Below are 27,942 nucleotides of genomic sequence, written 5' to 3'. Positions count from 1 at the left end.
ACCCAGGGCCTTGTGCTTGCTAGGCAAGCGCTCTACCACTGAGCTAAATCCCCAGCCAAAAGGATTTTTTTAAATTCGCATTTGTGCTTGTGTGCCTTCATGTTTGTGTGCTACACTTGTAAGTCTCCATAGAAGCCAGGAGAGGGTGTCAGAGCCCCTGGACCTGAAGCATGGGCAGTTCGGAACCACCTCTCTTGGGTACTGGGAACGGAACAGAACTCAGGTCTTCTGGAAGAGCAGCAAATGTTCTTAACCTGGAGCTCTTTCCACTCCCACCCCCATTTTCTTTGCTCTTTTTCTTTTCTACAGAGTCTCACTATATAGCCCAAGATAATCTCAAACTTGAGACACTCCGCCAGCCTCCCGAGTGCTGGGATTACAGGCATGCATCTGTTTGCTTGATCCCACCGAACAAATAAAAACCAGTATTTAAAGAGCGCCTGCTTGAGAGATGCCAAATGCAAGCTTACATGGGTCTTAGCCTGGACACACGGAAAAGTTTACCTAAGGTCGAGCCAAACGAATGTAGCCAATATTGAATGAGTTCTTTCTCCTAGGGGTGCTTCTGAAATTGACGATGGTTCCTGGTAGCTAATTCATAAGATGTCTGTGGGCGTGAAGCGGGTGTACAAGCTCAGAGTTCCTCGGAGATTCCAGGCGGAGGGGTGGTGCCATGGCCGGTGGATGTCAGGTGTGTGGTTCACAAGGATGAGTGGGTGGAGCTGGAGAAGAGCGGAGCAGAGGAAGTGCAGACTGGTGTGGGCCTGAGGAAGCCTGGGCAGAATTTCAGAGTTCCAGCAGTGGCTTCTGTCACCTGGGGTGCTCTCCTCACTTTGTGCTGTCATAGTTGTGTAGAGTTAGGGAGTGGGGAAAAGTTGTCTTTGAAGAGAGCTTTCTTTGGTTCTTTGAGTTTTCTATCTAACCCCATATGCTGGTCTCTTCCAAACACCCAGAGAAACATATAGATACAAAGAAAATAATTTTGCATTGTTCTGTCCAGTTCCTGGGTTTCTCTAGGACAAATGTGTATTTAAGCAGGAAGGGGATCAGTGTGCTCAACGGGATGTGAAATAATTCCCGAGACAAATCTTTGAATGTCGTTAGGATGTTATCACTGTGGCCTGGAAATATGCGTGGGCTAGAATATCTGGTGTGTATTAAGGCAGGTATTCAATGAGAATTACCAGACACTTAAAACAGCCGGAGGCAAAATCGTGCATAAGCTTCATACAGCCAGTAACTAAGTCTCAGAGAAGCAGGAGAGCCGCAGGATGGTTGTCCTGAGTTTCTGCTGCAAAGCACTTGTCTGCAATATTTTAAAGACTTAATAGAATTTTATTTTAAAGCCATGACATTAGCACAGTTAAGCCAATCAATGTTTTTTAATAGCCTTTTAAAGGTGCCGTTTTAATTGTGCTCGGTGGGAGGGAGAGGCACAGAAAAGACTGGAAAACATCTAAAAATGGCTTAGTCAGATCTTTGAAAAATATTTGCAAGTGCAGATTTCTGCCTGGGTTTGATTGCTGTAGAACTGGGGTTAAAGGGTAAGATCAGAAGGGCTTATTCCCCAGTGTAGAAAACAAAGACTTAACTCCTATGTAGATCCACTCAGCTCACGGCCTGGCAAAATGTTTTCCTTGAGGAGGGCATGAGATGTGTAACCCCTTTTTAACAGATAAATACCTTTATGCAGAACTTTCTCTGCCCTATCTGGCACTCAGGAGACTCAGAGAATGCACATCACAACTCCTGCTAACATTCTTTGCCTGAAGGTTTGCCAGGGGCTATTTTGGTTTTAATACTGAGAATCTGCCCAGACATCTGGATGAATAGCTAAAAGTACCATTAACTTTTCAACTGGTTGTTGGCACAAAGTCCTCGCCACAGTGCTGTTACCATGGCCCAGTTCCCTTTCTTCATAACTTACTTTTGCATGGTGCTTTATTGCTTAAAGGATGATTTCATATATATTACGCTGTTGGGAGCCCCACGATAGCCATGTGGGATGAGGAAGTTATTATTAGTTTCTGTTTTATAGATATAGAAAGTGAAGCTTGGAAATACAGAAGGGTTTACCCAGGGTCAGCTCAACAAATTCAACTAACATTTCCCAAGTACTGGAGAATGTTTTACACATCCCGGGGGGCTTTCAAAACTCATTCCCTTACAACGTTGCTAAGAACCCAGTAAGCCTTACATCTACCAAAGCCTCCCACTTCTTCAGCACTATTTCCTTAAAACCGTGCTGTCTTTCGCACGGCATATGGAATTACCTGAGGAATTTACTTCTTGAAAACCTTATTTGTGCTAGTTTGTATGGAGTTACAACTTAGAGATGTTGTAATGGACAGATAATTTCGGAGGACGGCATTAACCACATGGACATTTGGTCTCGCTTTAGGCTTTATTTCTTTAAAGGGAAGTAATTCAGGTGCTTTCGTTTTGTTTTTAAATCAAGTATTTCACTGTAGTGTTTGATCACACTACTGTGTAGTTGGGGTATTGATCGGATGTCTTCCATTCTGGCCAGAGGTTATCGGTGTACACACACCATGACACAGACTGAACAAGACGAAGAGAGAGGCTGGACACGAGGGCAAGTGACTGAGTTGCTGTGGGTGCTGGTGGCTATACTGGGACCACAATTGGAGGTTTTGATGTTTTGTTTTTTTTTATTTAACTAGTTAGTGAGTGACATGTTTGCCAGTTTATTGTTTTAGTTTGTAATTTTCTAGAGAAAAAAATTTTTTTTGGAAACGATAAACTTCCCAAACTAAAGTAAGAGGTACAGTTCTCCTCTTTATACTTCAGTGTTGATTTCTTGTCCTTAAGAAAGAAGACTGAAGGGGGCTCAGCAGTTAGGAGTCTTGCTACTTACAGAGGACATGGATCCTATCCCCTGAAACCACACGACAGCTCATAACCACCCAGAGCTCCAGCTCCAGGGCCCTGGTTCTCTCTTCTGGCCTCCATGGGCACCAGGCAGGCAGGTGGTGCACACACACAAACACGCATGCACATAAAACAAAATGAATACTTGGAAACAATACAGAATGACCAGGAAGCCATATTGACTGCCAAGGACAGGATGGTACAGAAACCAAGGGAACAAGCTACGTTCAGCAGTAGAGTGGGGTGTAGCCGCATAGAACCAACCTGGGAGAGTAGGTGCAGCCTCACGGAAATGACCTTGCTCCTTATCTCTGCTGCGTGCTTCTTGGGTGTTTAGCTTCTTGGGGACTCAGTTTCTACATGGTAAAACTGAGCTGATGATGTCTATTTTAATTAATTGCTAAAAAAATTCAATGTGTGCACATGTGCGTGCATGTGTGGAAGCCAGGAAACAACTAATAGATGTTGGCTCTATCTTTCTATCACGTAGGTCCTGGGCTGGAACTCAGGAAGTCAGGATTGTCAGCAAGTGCCTTCATCTGCTGAGCCACCACACTGCTCTCACAACTCTGAGTCAGATGTCTTTTACAATTACACAAAAAGATGTTATGTGAAGGGATGAGTAGAGAAAAAGAAAGGTGTGCAGAAGTCGCTCAGCATTGGTGACAGCTGCTGTTACTGTTACTGAAGTTCTTAGCGTCCCAGCAATTAGGGGTGGCAGGAAAGGAGACGTTATCTCTGGATCGCCACCATCTTCATCCTAGGGCGTCCTGTTGTGAACAACCTTGGTCAACAAACCCCACGAGGACCTCGAGTTTCAGTTACTTTAGCTTGAAAGCATGGCGGGGCTCCATTATTGACATCCTTAGATTGGTTTCTCCTGGAGCTTGGGTTCCAGATAAGGTTTTCGGTCACTGTGGGGAAATCTTTTAGTTTCTTAAACTTCATTTTGCCTGTGCTAATGGAGAGTTGAACTAAGTGGCAATGAAGTCTAACCATTTGAATCTCTGAATGACCCCCTCTGGTGGCTCCTCTCTTTCCTTGCATCCACCCCTGATGAACAGGCACCGCCTTCTCTGTGCTCTTTGTGTAATTAATAGCTCGATGAGGGGACGACACAAGTAGGAAGTCATTGCTTTTCTTTCTTCCCGTATCCAGAGGACTTATCTTGAGTGCCCCTTGCATATTAGGAGGAGACCAAGTGCTAGGGCTCCCCAAAGCTTTGCAGGGGATAGCAATGAATCATGGGTCCATGCAGGATCTGGCAGTATATGAACTTTGTAAGTGGAAACAGCAGGTTGGGGGCAAAGAGGCAACGTCTGTCCTCATGTGATGAGAGGTCCCGAGCCTGGAAGGTTGCGCCTCGGTCTGCAAACATCATTATTAGCAGGTTGAAGACATACTGGAGAATGTTCAGAGAAAAGCAACAAGGATGATAAACGGGCGGAAAGACTGATTTATGAAGACTCACACAACAAAATATGTATTCTTGGATCAACAAAGACTTCACAAGAAATGTGATCACTATCATGGAGTCTCTGAAGGCTTCGAATACCCTGGAGGATGGCAGGGTTCCGTCTGATATTTGAAATGGTGACAGAGAATCAGCAGCTGGCAGGTTCTACCTGCAGATCAGAGAGTATGGAGCCAGCAAATCCATCTCTGTCTCGCTGACAGAAAGCGGCTTCAAAGGACAGCATCCTTCAGCTGTTCTCCCTCCTATCTCTTCTTCTGCGCTTGTAATTACATAGGACCACTTGTTTTCTGCTTATGCTCAGTGATTTTAATGTGTGTTTCCTATTTATATAGACTTTCCCTCAAGATGTCAAGAGTGAAATATTTCATTTCTTTTTTAAACCATCCACTTCAAAGGCTGGCAGATGAAAGCACTTGCGTTCTGAACAAACTTAAAAAAAAAAGAATCAGTTTGCCTGCTTAACCCTTGCCGAAGGTCACTGTCATCATGAAGGGTGCTATTCCTAGGAAAAGCCAAATGGGTGAGATAAATCTATAAAACTATCCTTCCGTGCCATATTTAATGAGAGTTTTATAAACACACACTACTCGCAGATGATATAATACAAAGCTTTCAAAGGGTAAAAGCTGAAGCTCAGGTCAAATGCAAGCCCCGGCTGTTTAGTGTGGTCTGTCTTCTCTGTGGGGTCAGCGCAGAACGAATAACTCCTATGGGTCTGGATATGGAATTTGGTTCCTATGGGTCTATGGGACCAGCAAGACTTTGCTCACTTCCAGCTCTAGCCCTTGTAAGTGCTGAGAGAAGCCACAGGGCCTGATGGTGGCCTGTGAGATGCATATTCCCTATATTCCTTTCTTTAAGTGGTACTTGGGCAAGGATATCAGTTCTGGATTATAAATGCCATCGAGGAGGGATCAAAGGTGCAAAGGCTGTGGGACTTGGCCCATCTTCCGGCCTCAGTGGGACTTGGGGCTTGTTTATTGTGATAACTAGGGCCTGGGTCTTCTGCTATTAGGTGTGGCTACCGATAAAGAAGGTGAGAGTGCTGGGGACTTTTACTGCCATGATGAGAACCAGCCTGAAGGTGGGGCCTATACATGACAAGGAGAACCACAGGAGCCCTAATGACATTGAAATAGGCAGACTTAGCTTATATGGAAGAGACTTTGCCTGTGTTAGTTATTGGAAAAACCATATCTATTATACATACATACATACATACATACATACATACATATGAATATACACACACACATATATAGATATATGTATAATTTATATATATAACAATGTATAACATACATATGTATGTACATATACATGTATATATCACACATAAATGGTAACATATATATGATATATATACATACAACACACACATATATATCTCAATATCTATGTCTGTCTATCTATATGTATGTCTGTCTGTCTGTCCGCCCATCCATCTATCCATCCATCCATCCATCCATCCATCCATCCATCCATCCGTGTGTGTGTGTGTGTGTGTGTGTGTGTGTGTGTGTGTATTTTAGCTGGGCCCTGGTCCTTACATGACATAAAGAATCTTAGGTAATATTCGAATAAGAACCAAGTTGAAGGGGGGCAATTAGGGGGAAGAAAGAGAACATTTGACTGGAGAAAGTAGTAGGGGAAGAATATAATCAAGTTATAATTATATCTGTCTGTTTGTCTGTATATATGTCTATATGTATGTATGTGTGTGTAAACTATCATAACAAAACTCACTATGGACAAAACAAAATAGAAGAGCCAAATTGGGTACTAGGTATTACATGTTCCAAGTGTGGAACAGAGAAGACTATGGGGGCTAGAGAGTAGTGAGGGTGGTGGGGGTGGCATGGAGGGTGGGAGGGGAGAGAAGGTGGGTGGTGACAACACTGGTGCCCATTAGGTGCTGGGAACTGGGATGGGCTCCATGTATCCTCTCTGTCGAGTGCTGCACAAATGAGGAAGCTAAGACTCAGACTAGTTAAGCACCTTGTCGTAGCCGTGCCAGGGGTGGAGGAAGCCCTCAGAATCAGAGCCCATGCTCTTGCCGTAACTCCAACCATCTTCAGCAGCTTTAGGGTTAGAGCTCCTGGGCGCCAGTGGCGGGTGTTCCATTTTGCACAAGTCACTTATGTCCTAGTGGCCAAGTGATGACAATGGCCATCCTCCAGAGCCACCTTTAAGACTAATGACCAGGAGGCATCTTGTAGATTGGGGTGGGCAAGGTGAATCCTAGGTATTGCTCTGATGGGAGGGAGACTTCAGAGAGGTAGTGACACTTGTGTTTTTCTGGGGATTTAGCTGGCTTAGGGGGACTGCTGAGATCAACTGTTGTTGGGCTGTCACGATGGTTTATCTGGGAGAGGTGCTTGCTATGCACCTCATGGCTTGAGGTTGACCCTTGGGTGCCAGCACAGAATGAGAGAACTGGTTCTGGAAGTTGTTTTTTGAACCTGGACTTGTGCATACATCTAACAAGCACACATATCCAATAACAAATTAAGTAAAAATTTACAAAGAGACCCATTGTTGCATCATGTTTGATTTTTCAGTGTATTAAATTTTCTAACTTTCTCATGTATTTCTTTTCCTTCTTAACACACACACACACACACAGACAGACACACACACACACAGACATACATACACACACGCACATGCACATGCACATTCTTTTTTTTTAATTTTTGGAAACAGGGTCTCGTTATAGAGCCTTGGCTGACCTGGAGCTAGCTAATGTAGACCAGGATGGCCCTGAACTCACAGAAACCCTCCTACCCCTGCCTAAGTGCTGAGATGAAAGGCACCACTTGGCTTTTCTGTGTTCTGAGATATGGTCCTGCTACTGTGCCAGCGCTGAGCTCAAATCTGTGATCCCGTAGTTCCGGCATCTAGAGTGTTGGCTCTATCATGATCTATGTATTTTTACATTTTACTTTTACAGTTCATCTTTTTATCTCTACTGTAATAGAAGCTCCAGGGAATGTTTGCAGTTGTATCTTAACACTTGGAATGGTGTCTACTCCAAACATGGCATATGCTGAGCAAATGATTATGTAACTAAAAAGCAAATCCCCTATGTGCTTATAACATATGGGCCCTGCCATGCATGGCTGCTGTCAGAGGGAACTCTATGTCTTGGTTATGACTGCACACAAAGAGCTCAGACATTGTCCCTTCTCTCCTTACACATCAGCCCAACCAGCCTCATCTAAGAAGAGGACCTGGGCATGGATGCTCTCTTTGGACTCTTAAATTCTCCATCTTTCTGCTGTCTTCCTGGGTTGATAATTTCATCTCAGAAGGACTCTGACAGTTAGTCCTGTCTGCTACTTAGAGAAATCTGCTGCCTTTTCTGTTTTGAGGATGAAAATCTGTAAGATGAACATCTCTTACCAACGTCTATTTTCTCATGAAGTCTACCCATCACGGTTCCCAAGACTGACTCTCTCCCCACCTTCCAAAGACAGCTCAAATTCCAGAAGAAGCAGGGAAATCAGAGGAAAGAAGGAAAGAACTTTATCCTGCTGAACATGGATTCACAACTACTCGAATAAAAGAAAGGGTATGTATATATTGAACTCTTGGTTTTTGAAAAAGCTCATTGTCAACATTTGGCTGATATTGAGTCATTAATTTTCTTTTTACTTTAACTTTTTGTGGGAGCATGATTTAGTGACTTAAATAAGACTTAAAGACACGTTGAAAAAAATTTAAGTGTTTAATCCTAGAATATTATACAAAACAAACACCACATAGCTATTTATATCTTCCTCTGGTAACTTAATATCACCTCATCAGTAAGGGATTCTGATGGTCAAATTACATCCCTCCTGCTTTTTGACACAGGTTCGTGCTGTGTAGCCCAGGGTAGCGTCATTTCACAATCTCACGATCGTCCTGCCTTAGCCTTCCAAGTTGCATGATTACAGGCCTGTACCATAGCCCAGCCTGACTCACTTCCACATTAAAGTATTTATTGTGATCAGAGGGAACCATAAAACTAAGAAGGTGATGTTAGCTGAAAGATACCTGGAAATGATCAAATTATAAAGTCACAGACTCAATGGACTTTCCATTGCAATTTCAAAAACCACAGAGTAAGTGATAGCGGGCAGCGCCATTAGATCCCAGTGTGTGTCTTTTCCTTTCATAGCTTAAGCCTGGTAGTAGCCTTTTCAGTTCGGCCTATACACTCGGTAGGTAACAGCGTCAATGGTTTCTTACTTAGCTCTTTCTGGTTGTGGAAAGCACCCGCTCCTGTAACATCCTCTGTGTGGGTGGCACTGTGACTTGGTCTTCCTGTGAAGCCAGGGCTCAGAGCTTCCTGGTGTCAGGCATGATCAGGAGTGAGGAGTGAAGAACCCATGGCAAGCAAGGACCGTCGGTTCAGTTGCTCGGCACTAACCGAGGCTGCTGCAAGTGAGGAAATCGCACCCATGTGGGTTTGCCTGGAAGCTTTCCGTGCTTCCTGCTCCGGGCTGGAAAGAAACCTGGAAGATCTAGACATGACAGAGAAGGTGCCGAAAGTTGTCTGTTAATGTGTGTTGGCAGTGTTTAGTGGAGGAAATTTCATTTGGTAGTTGATTTGAGTTTTAAACTGACCATTAATCTTGCTTTATGACTTTTGGGAGGGGGGAGAAATTCTTTTCAATCACATTTTATTCAATGTGTGCCCAGGCCACAGTACTAATTTCCAGGTGGAAGATTGACTTTCAAGGACATCCCTTTTCCCCCCTCACTCGACAGATTGAGTTAGTTTTAATTCCAAAATCCTAGGACAAACCAGTGCCACAAGAGAAACCTGGATTCAGATGAGAATCAGGGCCTTTGAAGATTAACTGGAACACAGAAGTTCAAATGCATATTTGCTCTTATTTTTTATTTCAGGAGAATCAAATACTGAGCAGCCTGTAGGTCAAGAAGGTCAATATCATATATGGGAGCTCATCAGAGGCTACACTGACGGTGGGATTACCAAGTTTTACAGACAGAAGCACTAGCCAGCCATATTTTCCTCACTAATGCCTGAAAATATCCTCCACCTGTACCTCTCTGTACCCTTTAACTTGTGTCTTTGTGATATTGCACATAACACCCTCCACCTCTAGAAACAAGTGATTCCATTGAATATTAAGACATTTCTAGCTAGGTGGTAACTTAGAAGATGAGAGACTTGCTTTATTGTTTATTGTTATATTTATTATAGCAATGAAACTAATGTTAGATAAAAGTACCTGGGGGGTGGTGGTTGCAGAAGAATCAATGATTTGTATAAGTCTAAAAGGCATAAGTAGGAAAGACAAGTCATATATATATATATACACACACATATATACATATATATATGAACATACAGACACACACACAGACACACAGACACAGACACACACACACACACACACACACACACACACACACACACACACGTCCTCTGCTTGCATGTATGCCTGCACTCCAGAAGATGACATCGGATCCCATTATAGACAGTTGTGAGATGCCATGGGGTTACTGGGAATTGAACTCAGATCCTCTGCAAGAGCAGCCAGTGCTCGTCTCTGCTGAGCCATTTATTCAGCTGGACAAGACTGTCTACACATCACGCAGAGAGATTCCTAGCTGGACAAGACTTTCTACACACCACGCAGAGAGATTCCTAGCAGCTGGGGAACAAGAAACACTTAGATCTCAGAGTTTGGCCAGTCGGACCTGGAGGGTTGGTTGTCAGTCAGGGCTATCCATTGAAATAAGGTTGATGACATTAAGGAAATGGGTGAATGAATTTATCAAAGGGGAGAAGTGTGTGTGTGTGTGTGTGTGTGTGTGTGTGTGTGTGTGTGTGTGTGTCTTGGGCCTGTAAGTGTCTTATAAACGGAACTAGGAAAAAGGTGGCTGGTATATGACAGGGACTGTATGTGCCACCTCCTACTTTGTCAGTGGGGAAGGGGCGTGTATGCTCCTCCCACATTTTTGCTTTCTTTGGGGGGAGGGGCTAGAGAAGAATGGATTCTTCCTTAAGAATCTATGAAAGTCCACATTTTCCTGATGAGTTTGCAAACCCACAAACTCGCAAGACCTCTGTTCCTCATTTCTGAGATTGTCCTCTGGATGCTACCTGCAGGTAAAGGTATTTGTAGCTCCATTGACCTTGTCTCAGTCTTGGAAATTTTCCGATGTCTTTAAATATAGACACCAGAGCTGACAACAGCGGACGCTAAAGCTGCAACAGTGTGATTTATCATGGGGCCTAGTTATCAGAAGAGACAAAGCCAGCATCGATGGAGAGCGGTCACAGAAGACCCACCGTTGCCTCAGAGGCAGCAGGAGGCTGACGTCACATAAACGGCCACAGAAAAGCAGTTAAATGATTTTCTGTGTGTTCTTCAGGGAGGCTGTATCTAATCTGATGCAGTTGCTCCACGGGAGCCCTGCTAATGACATCTCCACCAAATATCAGCTCAATAAATTGCTTCCCTTCATTAATCTGAGTGTCAGTGTCTGCATTAATGGTGTTTACCCAGCAGAAGGGCTAAGGGAGATAATATAGACCGATTTTTAGTGACATATGAGGGCAGAGTGGACAGAGTGGCTACAGTGGTCCTCTTGGTTCTGGTGGATCAAAGACTCTTTCTTTACTTCCTTTCACTCTACAATTGTTCTCTGAGTGGCCACTACCTGCCTGGTTTTGTGTTACAGCTCATATTCCAACCAACACAAGGCTTCTAGGCAACCGAAGTGGGACACAAGTTATCATCCACATGCATAACTGATCGTGATAAAATGTCTGAAGGAAATGATGCAGCTCTCTGGAAGAATATAATGAGGGATCAAATTTGGGTGAAGATGAACCATTTTTTTTTCCCAGAAAATTGAGACTTTTGGCGTCAAAGTCTTCACCTAAAATAGGATGACTTAGAAGTCACAGGAGGCAAGGCAGAGAGGAGGGGGAGCAGGATGCAGAGCGCACGGGGTGGGGGTGCATTTTAAAGCAAGCAAACCTACAGGGCCTTTGCACCAGCTGCTGGGCCACTTTCTCTACTGCTCCTTGCTTCAACTTTGCAAGTTGAGTGGAGCTCAAACTCACAGTGGAGTGCAAGTGAAGCACACAGTGGTGAGTATTAAGAGAGAGCCAACAGTTTAACTCCAGTGTGGCAGATGTGCCCAGAAGGGAAGGGGAACAGTGTTGCAAGGAAAGCCTACCCAAAGGATGCAGAGCAGTGGGTACCAGAGCTTGAGGGCCAGGAAAGAGCATCCTGGAGCCCCAGTGCTTGCTGCTTAAGAAGAGTGGTATAATTTGTTTACTTGTCACCGTAACTCCCTGTATAGCCCAGACTGGCCCCAAGCTTGCTAGATTCCTGACTCCATTCCACCGCACCTGGTCCGTTAATCTGTTCTTGATGCTTCAGGTATTAAAGCCATTTCATATGGAGACTTGCGTCACTGACTTTTTACATGTAAACATGCTCTGGACGGCAAAAGCCACGTCGACAGTGCAATCCATTTTGTTCAGTGCACTATGTAGAAGCCTAGCAACACCCCTCACACAAGACCTACAGTGAGGTTTAGCTAAGATTTGAGCATCTCTTGGTCCAGTCGAGTTGACAGAACACCTCTCATCCCATTTGTCTCCCTTCCCCAGATAGCCACAATGTGGGCCCACTTTCACATGAGGATATTGGGTCCTATGTCCCATAATAAGCTTTCCTTGTCACTTTTTCAGTGAAGATTGGAAGACTTAGACCAACCATAAAGTGTTTCCTGATTCCCCCGGTTAGATGTGTATGGGTAATGTGTGGATAGTCACGGCTTTCTTTTAGTGCTGAGGTAACTGAACACTACCTCTGCTGACTGTGAAATGTGCATGTGACCATCTCACAAGAACAGAAGTCTCCTCTCCCAGCTGTTGAGCCAGCATTCTGACTAGGTGCTCGTCAGTGACAGCAGAGACCACTTGTGTAATCGTCATGGGGGCATGTTAGGTATTTCACCTCCATTCCCAATCACACAGCCCTGTGAGGAGTTATATGTGTCTCTTCGGGCATAACCGGGAGCCCTCACTAGGTGGGTATTTTTCTCTTGTTCTGTACTTAAATCTTCTGGCTCATCTAATCCGGAGGCCTGGAACCTCTTTGGCCCTCTTGTCCACAACATGAAACCCCCCCAAACTGACTGGTTATAGGGTCCAAAAGACAGAAACATCTGGTACCCAGCATCTCGCTTGGTTCCAGCAGCAGCAATGTTAATCCGGGGCAGAAATGGAACGTTCAAGAACAAACAGCTCACTGGAGGGAACACTGCCTTTGCTGTTTCTGCCTCCAATTCATTGAGTGTGGGGGTAGATGTAATGGGCAACCGAATATATCATCATTAACATTCTTCTCCTCAGAAGTCACAGTTATTCTAATTTTTTGTGTGTCAGGCACTAGGTCTGTCCAAAACCTCATTTAATTTTCACAACTGGCCCCCTGAATGGAACAGCTCAAAATATGGATTTGGCCGATTCATCTTCACGGTAGATGGGAAAATATGATATATTCAAATTTTCAAACAGAAAGTGGTAATGCTTTTTTCTTTTAAATACTGACTTAAGTCATCCATCTTGTTTTTCCTCCCCCTCCTTTAAGATTTTATTTATTTATTTATTTATTTGATGTGAGTACATCGTTGTCCTCAGACACACCAGAGGAGAGCATTAGATCTCATTACAGATGGTTGTGAGCCACCATGTGGTTGCTGGGAATTGAACTCAGGACCTCTGGAAGAGCAGTCAGTGCTCTTAACCACTGAGCCACCTCTCCAGCCCAGTGATAATGAATGCTTATAAGGAGAAGTTAAAGCTCTCTTCTACTTTCCACCTGTCTCATCTGATACCCCTATTTACACTGTGGCTGCTGTGGCTGCCAGCACAGTCTGGGGTTGTGACAGGCACGTTACACAGTCTTAGGTTTACAGTGGTCTGAAAATGCGTTCATGCAGCCTTTTTGCTCTTATGATACATCTGGTAAAGTGCATGGTATGTACAAGAATTTATTGTAAAACCGGCTTCCCAGCGCCAGGGAGATGACCCATGGGATAGAGCACTTACCTTGCAACTTCAAGGACTGGAATTTAGATCCCCAAAACTCAGGAGGCAGAGTCGGGGTCCCTGGAGCAAGCTGGCCAGCGAGACTGGCTGTCATCTCTGTGCTCTGAGACTTTATTTCAGTAAATAAACTAGGGAGTGGTCTTCCAGAAAGGCACCCAGCATCAACTTCAGCTCCTACACACTTATGTACATACTCCTGCACACACATGAACGTGCATACACAAACATGTACCACTCGTGCAAAGATAAGTGAACAACAACAACAACAACAACAACAACAGCACCCCCCTAAGCGTTTGTTAAATGGGTTTCCCTCACTGTGTAGTAGAATTGTGAGCATGTTTAAGGGAGGCTAGGCTAAGCTGTGATCTTTAGTGTAAATTTGTATATATTAAATGCGTTTTTGGTTTGGGATGAGTTTATTGTGGTTTAATCCCATTATAAGTTGAAAAGAATCTATACATCTCCCAAACATTTTCTGGGGTCAACAAGGGCTCTTAGCTGTGAAAGGATAAACATGTCTTCCATGTTTTAAGTTCATCAGAAACACATACACACACACACACACTCACACACACTCACACACACATTCACAGACACACACACTCACACACACTCACACACACACACTCACAGACACACACACACAAACTCACACACACACACGCTCACACACACTCACACACACTCACACACATTCACACATTCACAGACACACACACGCTCACACACATTCACAGACACACACACACATTCACAGACACACACACACATATTCACAGACACACACACTCTCATACACACTCACACACAGTCACACACACAAGTGTGTATACACACATGTATCTTAGTATTTGCTGACTAAAGAAAAGTATTTGATCGAATAGGAGATAGAGAACTTGAAATTTTCTGACACTGCTTTTAAGTCTCTGTATCTATTAGCCAGTAATCTACTGTTTCTACTTTACTGTGCTTGGTTTGCTTATACAAGAAACAGTGATCAAATACTTCATAAAGCGGAGAGAGTAAATGGTGTCCCTCGGGTCTAAGTATTTGTATTTCTCACCGGTTCATCGAAGGTGAATAAAGCAAAAGTCACTAAGTGACCTCACCATCCTGCCGTGTGTTCAACTGTGCTCTACCACAATGGATGCCCCCTGCAAGTCTGCGCACACTAAATCTGCCTGCACTGTGCACTCACATTGGTGATGACGAAGCCGGTAAATGTCACCGAGGGACTCTGAACATACTTGGTGTCTCTCAGCCCAGGAGAAGTGGCTTAGAGTCCTCAGTGCCAGCAAACTGTCACCCGCCCCTAATGTTTTATGGGCCTTTTAAAAGGGTGAGTATCCAGGAATGATACTGGAGCGGCTGTCAGTACCTCCAGGAGCTACTTCTTGGACTGAAATCAAATTGCGATGGCTGGACGCAGCCCGTGGAGGCTTTAATATCAGCCCAGCCCATCGCCCACCAAGAGCACTATTAATAACCAGGTAAAAGCCTTTGTGTATAAGCCGATTCCATTTACAGTTATATCATGTCAGACAGATGTCAGGGCTCTATCTTGTCTTAGTCATAATGATGGTTACTATGATCCACACAGGATAATAGATGGGGAGGGAAGAATTACGGAGTTAAAAATCAATCAATGCTTTCTCATACATATCTGTGCTTTTGTGGCTGGTTAAATCATCAAAGACTCAAGATTGATTTTTTTTTTTTAGCTTTTCACAGTGTGCTACCCTTCCCCTCCTCTTCCCTTTCTAGACTAACACCCCACCCCCGCCCCTTAAACATGTAGACAAGAATCGAATTGTTCCTCTGGATAAATACAGAGTGCATCACTCTGCCCCAGAGGGAAGATTTATCACGTGATGGCAGGGCTGAAAAGTTGTGCGTGCTACTGTACGGGACAGGCAAGATAGAGCGGATGATAAGCTGGAAGTGGTTTGTATTTTTTTCAGAAATAAAGTCATTTTTACTTGATACTTTGTATTTTACTTTCATCAGCTGACACGGAGTTATCTCTCCAGAGAAGACCTGCCTGTTCTGTACATGCAGAGGTGTCCCTCAGCAGGTGTCAACGTACACATTAGCAGGTCCTGTCTGTGGCACTGAGATGGATACGCCGAAGATGTGACTGCATATTCTCCAAGGCTCTAAGACATTGCAGTAATCTAACACAGATCTGTCTGTTCACTGTTCCTGAGACTTTAGATCGCTCCAGAAAAATACCATTGAAAAGCAGGTAATTAGCTTTGAGCAGGTTGACATCAGTAAGGGGGTATTCAAGAGGGTCAAAGAGAAGGGACTTAGAACCGAACAAACGGTGTCAGGCGTATGGTGGTGCATGCCTGTGCCCTTTGGCCAATGGAGGGGCCTCATGGGTGGTTGAAGAAATGGGAGAGGTGTGCCTGAGTCTGGCAAATGCTGAGCACAGCGGGGCTGTCTGAAGCTCCTGCAGAGGGACAGCACTTCTTCTGGAGCAGCCTCAGCTATTTGCCCTGTGTGGCTCCCCATTCCCTCGGGGGTGCAGAAACAACAGTGAGAGCTGCTGCGCAGTCCTTGGAGGATACTTTACAGTCAACCATCACATTTACAAATTGCCTTTTTAAAAACTCAGATTATATTGATTTTACCATACGGTCTGTCTCCCGTTGTGACCCAATTTGATAAATATTCCAGTTCACCACCGTCTCTTCGTCCTCAGGGCCAACACCCTACTCCAGGGTGCTGTTGCCTCCTGAGTCACTAACCTTTTCCTCTCTGGAGATTTTACAGCCTATTCATCAATGTAAACCAGCCAAAACAACCTTAAAAATTGTAAATCAGATCATGATAGTCTCCTACCTAAATGGCTGCCCAGAACTTTTTTTTCAATCCAAAGTTCTCACACTGATTTAGGAAGCCCATCATAAAATAACTCTTTCTAACCATTCTGATCATATTGACCACTCTCCTCCCAGGACTGTGTCCCAACTGCCCTGTTAGTCTCTAGTCACACAGACACTCGGATTTTCTCCTTCTTGATTGTTGAATGGTCAACTCTTCTATGGTCAAAATATCAGTTTAACCGTGACCTCCAGTCACTTTCCATGACAACTGATTCCAGTGTTCTATGTAACTTTCCACCTCCTTCACCTGCCTATTCTATCTGCCTACCTATCATTTATCTATCTGCTTATTATATATCTAGCCATCTCATCCTAGATCAATCCTATATCACCCCCCCCACACACACATAAGAAGAAAAGCTCTATTTGAACACAAGCTTGTGTCTTTTGTTCTGTATTGCATCTCCCATTAGATCACATGGTACTTGACACTTACAGCATGGATAAAGCAATGAAGAGATGAGAGGACTCATGAGGGGACAGAGAGTGACCCATGCTTCCAGAGAGACTGAAGCAAGAAAAATAGAATGGCTAGGGTGCCAGAACTTGATATTTGGTGGGACCAGATGAAATCCATTTTGGGGATGGATTCCAGAATTGTGCTGAAGTTAGAATTCTACATCTAATATTCTCCCCCACTCTCTTTCTTCCCTCCAATCCCCACTGTGTTTGTGCATGTGTGCCTGCCTTATGTGACTTATTTGAAAGTCTGATGATGCTAATAAACACTTGCTTAGAAAAAATGTTTTTAATGCACAAAATAAAATATCTAAAATACAAAGTAACGGATTATATTAAGGATGCTTACGGAGGATATGCTAAAGTTACATATTAGTACATACGTATTAATAGTCTAGCAATAAAAATGTGAAGTAGTGATGAGTAAAAAAAATACCTGCAAAAAATGATGCTGTGAAAATATGGAGTCCCAGCGGACTAACTGGATTCTCCTTTGTTAATTTTGATCACAGTTTAGGCAATGATACATTTACTTAGAATTGACTGGAAATAGTCCTTTCTCGCTCAGGTTCTGAGATGTTCTGATTTTGTCCATTGATTCTGTGTGGTTTTATTTAAAATCCTGATGCACCTGGGGCAGAAGCAGAGCTAGAAGCTCAGTTGTCCCTCGAAGGCCAGAGAAGTTGGCAGAATTTACACAGAGGCAGCAAAGTGATGGTCTGCGTGCATCTGCTGAAGCACAGCTGTATGTGAACATTTGCATGACCTCAAACAGAGATTGGTGATTCTCAAAGGAGGAGCTAAGGTTGCTCCCTTGATCCAGATCCAAGCTTCTGTCTCCTTTAAGAGTGAGTTTCTCTTCGGGAAATAGTGAGGTACAGTCTTTATCTGCTGAGATATTTGGGACTTCCTGTCTCTCAATCACGAGAAGCTCAGGAGGGGCTGGGGATGTAGCTCAGTTGGTAGAGTACTGGGCCAGCATGTACGAGAAGCTCAGGAGGTGGCTTGATAGAGTATCTCTCTACTTCTCCTGAACCATGTTTATTCCAGAACATATTAACATGATGGGAAGGAATGCTCTGCAAAACATTATATGTGTATCTGACATAAAAGGGAATGTATCTGACATAAGAGATTTAGGGCCGTACACTGGAGCACTACCTTTATGTATAGAATGTATAAGCACTTACAGATGGGACCCATTCATCACATTTATGATCTATAGACTTGGCCCAAAGTGGTTTCTTTTCTCCTTCGTTGGTATGAGACCTGTGAAATACATGTGCAATTGATCAGGGTTGGTTGTATGAATGTGTTGCCAGTTCCCACTATAGAAAACATCAGGACAAGACACACAGATTACAGATGTGTAGCTTATTGTTTGCACGGACGTCCTGAGCTCCACATATCAGAGAGCTTTAACATATTTCTAGTATGTGAAATGCTGAAATTAATGGTGGCCCTTCCCCAAGTATTTTGCTGAGTTTAGCATTGAAGTTTACAGTTCGACAAGCTGAAATGGTCATAAGTTTAGCTCATGGTAAGTTTTGTTTTGTTTTTGGTATTTGGTAATCAAGACAAAACCAAACCAGAGTGCCTTGAATTTAGTTACTGGATGACTCAAAGAGTGGTTGAGCTTAGTGTGTTTTAAATCAAGGAGGCGCAAAGCTTAGAAATCCTTCATCGTGTTTCGCCTGTGTGGTGCCTGCCCATCCGTTGGTTGGGGACCAGAAAGGGTTTCTAGGGGTGACTAAATCTAATGCAATTGTGATAGATCTGGGCTTTGGAGCAACTTTTCAAGTGGGGTTGAATGGCTTTGGATTGTTGAAATAATTCCTACAACATCACTTGTCAGATGACATCTTATTTTATTAAGCAGACAAATTGGAGTAGAAATCAAGAGCATAGAACTCTTTGCTAAAGTAAATCAACAATGGTTCCCCACGGGTTTGGAGTAGAAATGGGGGTAAGTCTTACAAGTCCACCCTATGACATCTGACAATCAAATTAAAACCAGGTGTAACCTCTATCCCCGTAGCCTTTCCCTTCCATCACTTCCAGACAGCTGCTATATGTGATCTGATAAGTAGCACATGGTCTCCTGGCAGGGACTCACCCAACTATGCAATGAAATCACAAAAGTATATGTGTGGGGTGGGTCCTCTTTGCTTTCAGTTTGGATAGACAGTGTGGTATGCTGGGAGGTTGTCACTTTTGGGAAAAATTGTCAACCTGCTCTACTCCAGCCCAGCTGGTTGGTATACATTCTCAAATGGCCTTCCAGGCCTCAGTAATAAGGAATGGTCACCCTGGGTTGTGTTAGGATAATGAGGGTTTGACTCCCTTGACCGGAAGTCATGGCTAAGCCTATGGCTGAGGCTGTGGCTCAGGTTTGCAAACATCTCTTCCTCTGTTTCCACTCCTGGGTCAAATGCTTATTACCCTTTAAGGCTAAACTTTTATAAGTAATTAGCAGTTGAATCTTCCCTGGGCTCAATTCTCTTATCCATTTTCTAACCAAATTCCTATTGAAATCAACCACTAGGCTTATTGATTTAATTTAAACTAATTTAATTTTAATCGATGGCTTGCAGTTGCCTTCACTGGAAGTTTAAATTAAGAAAGCCCCAAATGAAGTAAACAAATGGATTTGCTATTTCACAAATATTTACCTTTAAAATGGTTGGTCTACTTGTGCCCATAAAGAAAATGAACCTCTAAATTTTACTCAGCACAAGAATCAAGCTGGTAATCACTCAGAAAGAATCAACTCGATGTGTGCTCCCTGCTGTCTAGAATCCTGTTCTCCCTGTTGAGAGTGATTGGTTTAAGAATGATTTCCCACAAGATGCCATATTAAACCTTCATTCACCTTGGAATAAAGTCAGGGTGAGAGCGTCTTTGTCAAGGGAGCAGAATTCTGACAGCACAAACATTTCTTTTCGAGTTTCTCAATGTGACAATTGTGAAGTCCTCATTGGCTCTGAAAGACTTAGGAATAGTCCTAAGACTAGACTTGCCTGAGGGAGCCTTTGGGGTACACCGATCAGAACTGACCAAGACAAGCCCGCTTTAAAAATTCTGTGTGGCTGCCCTCCCTTTTGTTTTGATTTTAAGTGTCTTTCATCCTGGCCAGAGCTGCGGCCATTTTTCTCCATGCTTGACCCAGCCATTTATCCCACTTTCGTTTGGCAGAAGAATAGAAAACAACATTTGCAGCATCCCTAAATTAATTATACTTTTCTCAAGCTAAAGAACTGTGACAGAGCCCAAAACAGCAACTGAAAACTAATTCCTTAAAAGAATATGAAAAAAGGAAGTTGTATAAGATGGGGTAATTAATCTTGCAATAAAAATAATTGTTTACAGTTAAAATTAATGTAACATGCATTCCTCAGCAGATAATAAATTATGGACTTTCTCATTAGCATTTGAATTGATTTCCTCTAATTTCTGAGGAGCACATGAGCATGTGACTAGATTAAGTTTAATTGGACTACAGCTGGTGCTGATTGTAGATGCAGAGGGTGGGGGCTTGGCTGACTGATTGGCTGTCTTTCTTTGAATTTTGTTTCCATGGTATTTCTCCCCTTACAGGTAATACACATGGCCTTAATAGGTAATTAAACAGGTAGGACTGTGCTTTGGATAGTGGCTGCCCATGCCTTCCAACCAAGAACAACCCAGTTTGACATTTGTTTATCACATTTGATATCTGTTATTATTTTTATTATTAATAATAATAATAGTTATTATTATTACCAACAATTAGCTAATTAGTTTTTTAGGCATTCACTATGCACCACTATTGTATTAAGCACTTCCTGTGCCAATTTTTGACCTTCAGGGCAGTTTCTCTGTACATTTTTCTTGGAGTATAAACTAAGGTTCAGAGGAGCAAGCTACCTTATTATCAAAGGAAACACAAATGGTTGGTCTAGTTGAGATCCAAACGCCCATCCTCCAATTCTATGAAATCATACTCTTGGCTACTTATTACTCCAATTACTTAAAAAACCAAGAGGTTTAATTGTTTTGCTGGTAGAGAAAAGAAAAATGACTTACTCTGTAGCCGTGGCTAAGCATCTGGGCAGGTCGAATAGCATCTTTAGGAGACGACAAGCAGCTAATCAGGGGTTAATTTACAGCTGATGAAGAGCTATATGGTTACCATGGAGATAGGCAGGGCTTCTAATAGGCTCATAATTAGAAAAAAAAAAGCATGAGCCCAATGAATATTGGTCTATTATTGTGTTTGTGTGAAGAAACCGATATTTCAGAAAAGGCCAGAAGAATTGATAAGGCTTCAGTTCTGTTCTTCTGGTGTGTATCTGATTACAGCTGAGAAAATTAAAACAAAAGAACAATTGTAGATTTTTTAGCTTTATAATGCAGACGTTTTCTCATAGGATGAATTTCTCACTTAAATGAAGTAGAACTATTTAAAACAATTTGAATAGTAAACTCCTCCAGAGAACCAATGGGACTTAGTGGTGTGAGGCTTTGCGTCTTCCACATGTGAGGCCTTAGCACCTACAGGAATGGTTCGAGCCTTTTGTAATATCCAGACAGGAAGAGCAGCAGCTTTGAGGGAGGCCTTCTCTTGACAGTTGAGAGAAGAGTATTTAGTGGATTTAATGGCCTCTTCTGGGTTACTGTGGGTCTCTGTTCTGAGTCTGCTCCGCTTGTCACATTGTTGGGTATTTGTCATAGACTCCCTCCTGAACACAGGGCCCACTTTAAGTGTAATAACTACATCAAAGTATAGCGATTATTTATTTTTATAACCGGAATTTTATTTTTATTTCAGCTGGAAGGATATGTACTTCAAAAGATGTTGCTTCCCTTTTCTTTACATAGTTTGAAAAGCTGGAACTGCCATGTGGCTGGCACGGGAGCTCTCTCGTTTTGCTTAGGTCTGGCCTGCTGGGTTTGCTTAGAGCTGCTTGCATGAGCATGGGTAGACGGTTATTTGCTGGAGTAGAGGTAACTCAACAGTTGGCTACACCACTGAAGAAAATGACTTCCCTCATCCCTTCAGAAGTCATTGACTGGCAATAGCTTCTCATGGGGAGGAGGCTTCATGAACCCTGCCCTATCCATGATGCAGGGCTGACAGACCCAGTCTTCTGCCAGTAACCATAGTTACCGTGACGTCATAGGCACAATTGTCACGTGACATCCAGAAGATGGTGTTTCCTAGAACTGCTTCCAATCTGGCTCTCGAATTCTTTCTTTCCCCCTTGTCGACAATTACCCCTGAGCCTGGTGGGATATTCTTGACACAGTTGTCCCATTCAAAGCTGAGCACTTGGTAATTACTTATATCCAGAGCTTTGACCTGTCATGAGTGTCTGCACTGCCACAGCAAAGAGAGCTTTTCTGACCAAGGCTGAGGGCAGCACTCATCTGTGGATATACAATACAGCTTTTTCTATTTTTTTTAAATGGGTATTGAACTTCTGCCTCATCTTCTTTGCCATATGTATTTCTGTTGTACTTTGTGGGTTATTCATGAATTCGAATGTTGCTATAGGCAGTTACATGGATACACAAGAAGAGACCGAGGAGGCTCGCTCTGTTAGGTTACATTTCTGTTACTTTGGATGGAAACATTTGGTCAAGAGAAGAACTCCCAGAATATTGAAAATAGGTTCTTGTGTTTTTTTGTAAAGAAGTAGACACATTTGCACACACTCATTTTGAGTTGTTTCCTCTGTCTCCTTAAGTAGTAACCACAACAAGGAGACAAGCTGGTTAATATTTTAGTTGAATACATGTGATACATACAAAAGCCAGGGAACTGTCCTGCTTACAGCCCATTCTGACCCTTTGGCTTTTTATACTTTCATATATATATGAACTGGGTCCTAGGTGTGTGTGTGTGTGTGTGTGTGTGTGTGTGTGTGAGTGTGTATATATATATATATAATTTTATATATGTATAATTTTATATATGTATAATTTTTGCTAAATTCTTAAATAGCTTTCCTCCCCCACCTCGTTTGTGCGTCTTTTGCTTTGGCTGTTTAGAATCCATAGTCCGTGTCCCTGGTCTCAGTTTTATCATAAGCTGAAATATAACCCCCCCTACCCCAAAACAAAGTGCCACGTTGTTGCAGGCTTGCCTTCTCACCTCATTATGGCTCAGCAGAGCATGATGTCACACTTGACCCGATACCAGCCTGCCCATAAATGACACAGCCTGTTCCCCTCTTACTTCCTGGCTCAAGCACTGGGGAAGGGGTTTAGTATGAAATTCATGCCGTGATGACAGATTTAAAAGTTGCTACAAACTCTAACAGACAGCAAGTGTGGTTTGGAGACATACACGCCACAAGCACAGCTCTCTTGTATTCCGAAGTGATGACATTCTTCGTTTAAGGAGTTACGTTTATATAGCTCATTATTGTAGCCTGTCTATGAAGCGGGGTGGGAGGGCGAAGGGGAAAGAAGCCTAAATTGGATATGAAGACATTTACCAGAAGAATTTCCCAAATGTTAATGAGCAGCTTAAGTGTTGCACACATGTGTAGTAATGTAATTGGGGTTGATGCCTTCTGGGGACTCTGAAGCATTTCCTGCCTTTTTTTTTTGCCCATTGTATTTTTGGGGGTCGAGTGAGCACCTCAGATTTCTAACACTTTGGCTCTGAAGATCCACATGGTGCTACATTGTAAATCTGTAGACAGCCAACAAATAGAGGTCCGAGCTCCGGTACTCTGGTTTGGGTTTTTCAAGCAATTAAATGAATGGCACTTTCTAAATGTGTCTGGGGAAGTGTAATGTGCTACAGAGAGAATTTACTAGAATGGGGCAAGGAGGTATTGCCTCTCCGTTTGAGGGAATTTTCCTGAAAAACAAAAAGAGAGAGAGAACGGTTGCATCTAAATGTCTTGAGAATCTCACTCAGCAAGCAGCACCTGTCTCCTAGAACCTGGGACCTCCATAGTCTATTGAGTCCTTACTGTGAATCCCGGCCACCGCAGTTCCCACGCAGAGTGAGCATGTCTGGGGACGAAGAGATTGTGCATTTGAGAATGTTCTCTTTGGTTGCTTTCCAACCTCTTGGGACATAGTGATGCCCATTCATCAGGTGAGGAGCAAGAGACGTATCCAAGAAGGCAGATTGTCTTCTTGTGAACAGTCTCCAGGGTTCTGCAACCTGGGAAAGACCATTCTAGGTGGCATGGGTGTCAGGTGGGGTACCTGAGCACTCAGCTGCTGCCCTACGTAACAGTGGGTGGGGCTTCTGGTAGCTTCTGCTCGTATGCTTCTAAGTCTAGGTAAAGTTGGTTAAGACTGGTTAGAATGGAAGAAAAACTTTTATCAAGCAGAGCGAGGTCCTTGATTTTGCAGAGCAAATTTAGCAGAGGCAAGGGGCTGTTGGCCAGCAGAGTGATTCTGGAGGGGCATCCGAAGCTTCCTGGAGGGCTTCCTCTAGCTGCTTTTGCGTGAGAAGAAGAGCAGGTTTTAGAGTGGAAATGGCCTAGGAAAAACAGTCCTTCGTCCTTGCTTATTTCTTGGAAGGTGCAGGCTTGCAGTTTTCATTCTTCCAAGGTGGTGGAGTCATTGTTTGCACATGGAGCTGACTCTTCATTAACCCTTTAACTCTATGTTTCATTTTGTATGAAAATGACCTTGGGAAGGTTGCATCGCAAACATCCTTCCTCCTGGTTTGGCTTCAGCAACTGCTTCCTAGCCAGGAGCACGAGAATGTGAGGTTAAGGGAACACCATTTAAACGTCGTGTTTTGGGGGCTCCGCATTTGCTCCAAAGGGACTGCAGTGCAGAGAGAAGACACGATCGTTCTGCAGCATCCTCGAGTTCACACACTCATCGAAGTTCAGAGGTGCAGTCCGAGTGCCTGAAGAACCGGCAGACTCAGCAGGATATTTAAACTCTACCAGTAATGCCACTTAGGTGGTGTGGAGGCCAGCCACCACATTCCCCGTTCTGACCAACTATGTGTCAAACATTGTCCCAGGTATGAGCATGAGGAGGTGGCAAAGAAGCCTGCCTGGACCTCTGGTGTGAAGTAGGGTGTGCAGAGGTCGTCAGGCTCTGAGGATTTGGAAGGAGGGTTCTAGTCTTGGGATTGCTGCAGAAAGCCACCTCCAGGCTTCTACTGGGGGGACATTCATAGATACTCATTCATTTAACTCTTCGGGCATCCTTGGTCTGTACGCGTTCTTATTGTCATTTACTCAGGGAAGACACTGAAGCCCCGGAAGCTAGAAAGACGCAGTCAGAATCCAAACCCCCATCAGAGTGTATCATGTTGGTGAGCAGCACTGTGTATGAGTGGCATGATTAGAAGGGGAAGGCCCATTCCCTGCAGGCCTGTGAGTTTGAACACATGCTCCCAGCAGGAGGGACTTTTTAAGGAGGTGTTGGAAATGTGGGGACTTGAGGCATGGCTGATGGAATTCTGTCATTAGAGGAAGGCTTTTGAAGGGTCTAGCCCGTCCTGATGTCCAGTTGTATTTGTGCTTCCCGATCTTCTAAGATGGGAGGAACTGGCTTGCTGGTCACCAACCACAGACTAAATTCTGGATCTGAGAACCAAAATAAATCCTTTCTCCCCTAAGTCGTATCCACCACGGAAAGTAACTAATACAGGCCTTAAAAGTTAAAGGCTAGCAGAGGCAGAAACGGCAGGAATCCCCTTAATTTGTAGCACTGTGGCTCTGGCTTGAAGGTTTGAGAGGTATGGGGTGAGATGATTGGACGATAATCCAGACAAGGGTGGGCTCCTGCTTAGGAAGGCTGGTAAAACAGACGGGGCTGGTCAAAAGCACCCTTCAGTTGGCCGGCGAAAGGAAAGACTGTGTCTTATTGGTTCACTTCAGGGCGGTGACTACCTAGCGCCATCTTTGAAGCACCATAGGCACTCCAGAAGGAAGGGAAGAAGGGACCATGAGCCACGTCTTCCCTGAGGATCGAATTGCTGCCTTGTGTTGTGGTGTTCAGTCAGGGTTTGTAGTGCTGTGATAAAATACATGGCCATACTATATGGCCATGAAGAGTTTGGGGAGGAAAAGGTCTATTTCAGTAATAGTTCATTACTGAAAGGAGGAACTGTGAGACAGGAACTAGAGCAGAAGCCACGGAGGCACAGTGCTTACCGGCTGGCTCTTCACAGCCTGCTCTGATTGTCTCTTAGAACACAAGATCCCCAGCCCAGGGGTGTCACTGCCCACGAGGGACTGCTCCCCCTCATGACTAGCAATGAAGAAAATGCACCGAAGGCTTCGCCCACAGGGCAATCTAGTGGGAACGTTTTCTCAGTTGAGGGCTTTCCTCCTCTCAAATGACTCTAGCTTGTATTTAAGTTGACATAAAACTAGCCAGTACATGAGAGAAGGCTAATCTTGACATAGATTTTTAGGGTGACAGGTGATTGGTAGAGCCTGGAGGCCGCAGTTAAAACATCATAAAATTTAAATAGTCTGCTCACATTTAAATTCAGAGGGGTTTTGACTCAGGATATAGGCATCCACATACTCAAACTGCTGTCTGTCTGTCTGCTTTGCTTGCCTGTCAGTCTGTATAGATTTTCATTACCTTGACTGTATTCAGGTTTCTTAAAACAACACTGCCTGTGGTGATAACGGGCGCCCCTGGACAAGCCGTGTGGAATGACTGGAGATGAAGAACTTAATTGCTTGTTTAATGTTTCCAGCAGATACACAGGTGGACCATTTTGATGCTACTCAGCCTTAAAATCCACTTTCTCCTACTAAATGCCAGGCTATTTTGGTAATCAAGGATGATAATTATGACAGTAGCTAGTTGCCCGAGCTAGGCTGTCAGAGTTCAGAGCTTTATGCGACCAGTCAGAAATTTGGGGGAAATAAATGCGAAATTTAACTTTGGTCCCTGGGGCCAGAAAGGCAGCTGGCGAGCAACGGTTGTTTTCCAAGTGAATGGATGACTGTAAGAGTTTAGTCAGACCACTTAAACTTGACCTGGTTCTTAGGAAATACTACGCTAAAATCACATAATGACCTGCTTTAAGTTTTTCAAAGTTCTTCTTTGTATTCCTCCCTTCGAAATATAGGTCCTTATCATTTTATAGTTCATTATTTTTGGCTTTAATTCTGTACTGGGTTTTCATGTGCACACCATTTCTCTCCCTTTCTCTGGACCTTGTAGTAGGTCATGTTCATGTGAGTATGTATATACTCCTAAATATAATTTTCCTCACGATCCATCGTCCATTAGTTTATTCAATAATTTGTTCATTTTCTGTTTTTCAATTAAATCTAAATTAAATTACTTTAAAAATTAGTTTTCAAAGCAATAGGTTTTCATACAGCGTTTTTTAGTCTGTACTTCAGTTTAGTCCTCTTTCTCTGCCCCCTTCTCTCCTAATTCTCTGAATTCTCTACTGAACCCTTTTCCTTACTCCTTCTTTCTAAAATCACACTCTGTTGCTGACCCTGAACAGGACAATGGTCTGGGAGTAATATAAGTATTGGTAAGGGTGGGGCTGACAAAATGGAATCCCATGGGCTTTAACCTTTTTCTGTAGCTCTATAAGCAACTTCCATATTGAAAAACCTACCTTCCCACCTTTGACGGGGAGATTGAGACGTGAGGTGGGAAGGGCTTACTCATCCCTCAAGCAGCTTCTCAGCCTGGCCTGGAGCTTCTTTTTGCGTCTGTCTTCCGTTCCTTTTGTGGTTTATCCTTGTCTTTGTCTTTCCGGGTCAACCGCTCTTTCCGGGTCAACCGCTCTCTCCCACACGTGGGGGCGGGGGTTTGAGGTGGGGGTATCTCGGCTCTAGGCTCTGTTCTTGGTGAAGCTGTTTCTTTAAAGCCCCACCCAATCCCTTTGGCCTGATTGAGCTGTCTCTTGGCGTGGTTACGCTCCTTCCTAATATGATTTTACTTCTTCACTGTGTTTTCCGTTGTAAACATTGAATTATCCCCCGCCCCTCCCGTAAATCCCTTTACCCTCCATGGCAAGGTCTTTGTAACTTTGACCGTGTTTATTTTCCATGGCTCCCTCTTATTCCTGGGCCCAGGTCCGACCAGAACAGAAGTGGCTCAAAGCTATACTTGTGAATGTTGTGACTGTAACACAGTCTGGTATTATCTGAATCTGACCTTTTATTATT

The 27,942-nt window shown here is 43.6% G+C and overlaps 2 long non-coding RNA genes across 8 annotated transcripts in view; one reads left to right on the top strand and one right to left on the bottom strand.

The window, feature by feature from the left end:
• LOC120101577 (uncharacterized) overlaps positions 1–10,861 on the top strand; it is a 35,393-nt gene extending 24,532 nt beyond the window's left edge. For 2 of the 3 annotated variants that reach the window (XR_010064838.1, XR_005502247.2), the window contains 2 exons: positions 7,845–7,943; positions 10,568–10,861. This is a non-coding gene — a long non-coding RNA (uncharacterized LOC120101577). Of the gene's footprint in view, positions 1–7,743; positions 7,944–10,567 lie in introns of all 3 variants that reach the window. The other variant, XR_010064837.1, reaches the window with a different exon arrangement.
• LOC102554395 (uncharacterized) overlaps positions 1–27,519 on the bottom strand; it is a 29,975-nt gene extending 2,456 nt beyond the window's left edge. Inside the window, exons 1-2 of one of the 5 annotated variants that reach the window (XR_010064834.1) lie at positions 20,882–27,516; positions 18,007–18,085 (exon numbers count right to left, since the gene is read on the bottom strand). This is a non-coding gene — a long non-coding RNA (uncharacterized LOC102554395). Of the gene's footprint in view, positions 1–504; positions 960–8,605; positions 10,574–18,006; positions 18,086–20,881 lie in introns of those variants that run through there. The other 4 variants (XR_001837153.3, XR_010064833.1, XR_010064836.1 and 1 more) reach the window with 4 other exon arrangements.
• Between the last annotated feature and the right edge of the window lie 423 nt (positions 27,520–27,942).

Source organism: Rattus norvegicus, chromosome 3 (genome assembly GCF_036323735.1).
Source record: "Rattus norvegicus strain BN/NHsdMcwi chromosome 3, GRCr8, whole genome shotgun sequence".
NCBI classification, from domain to species: domain Eukaryota; kingdom Metazoa; phylum Chordata; class Mammalia; order Rodentia; family Muridae; genus Rattus; species Rattus norvegicus.
Note: the sequence above shows the minus strand (reverse complement) of the source record. Positions and strands in the feature narration are given on the sequence as shown.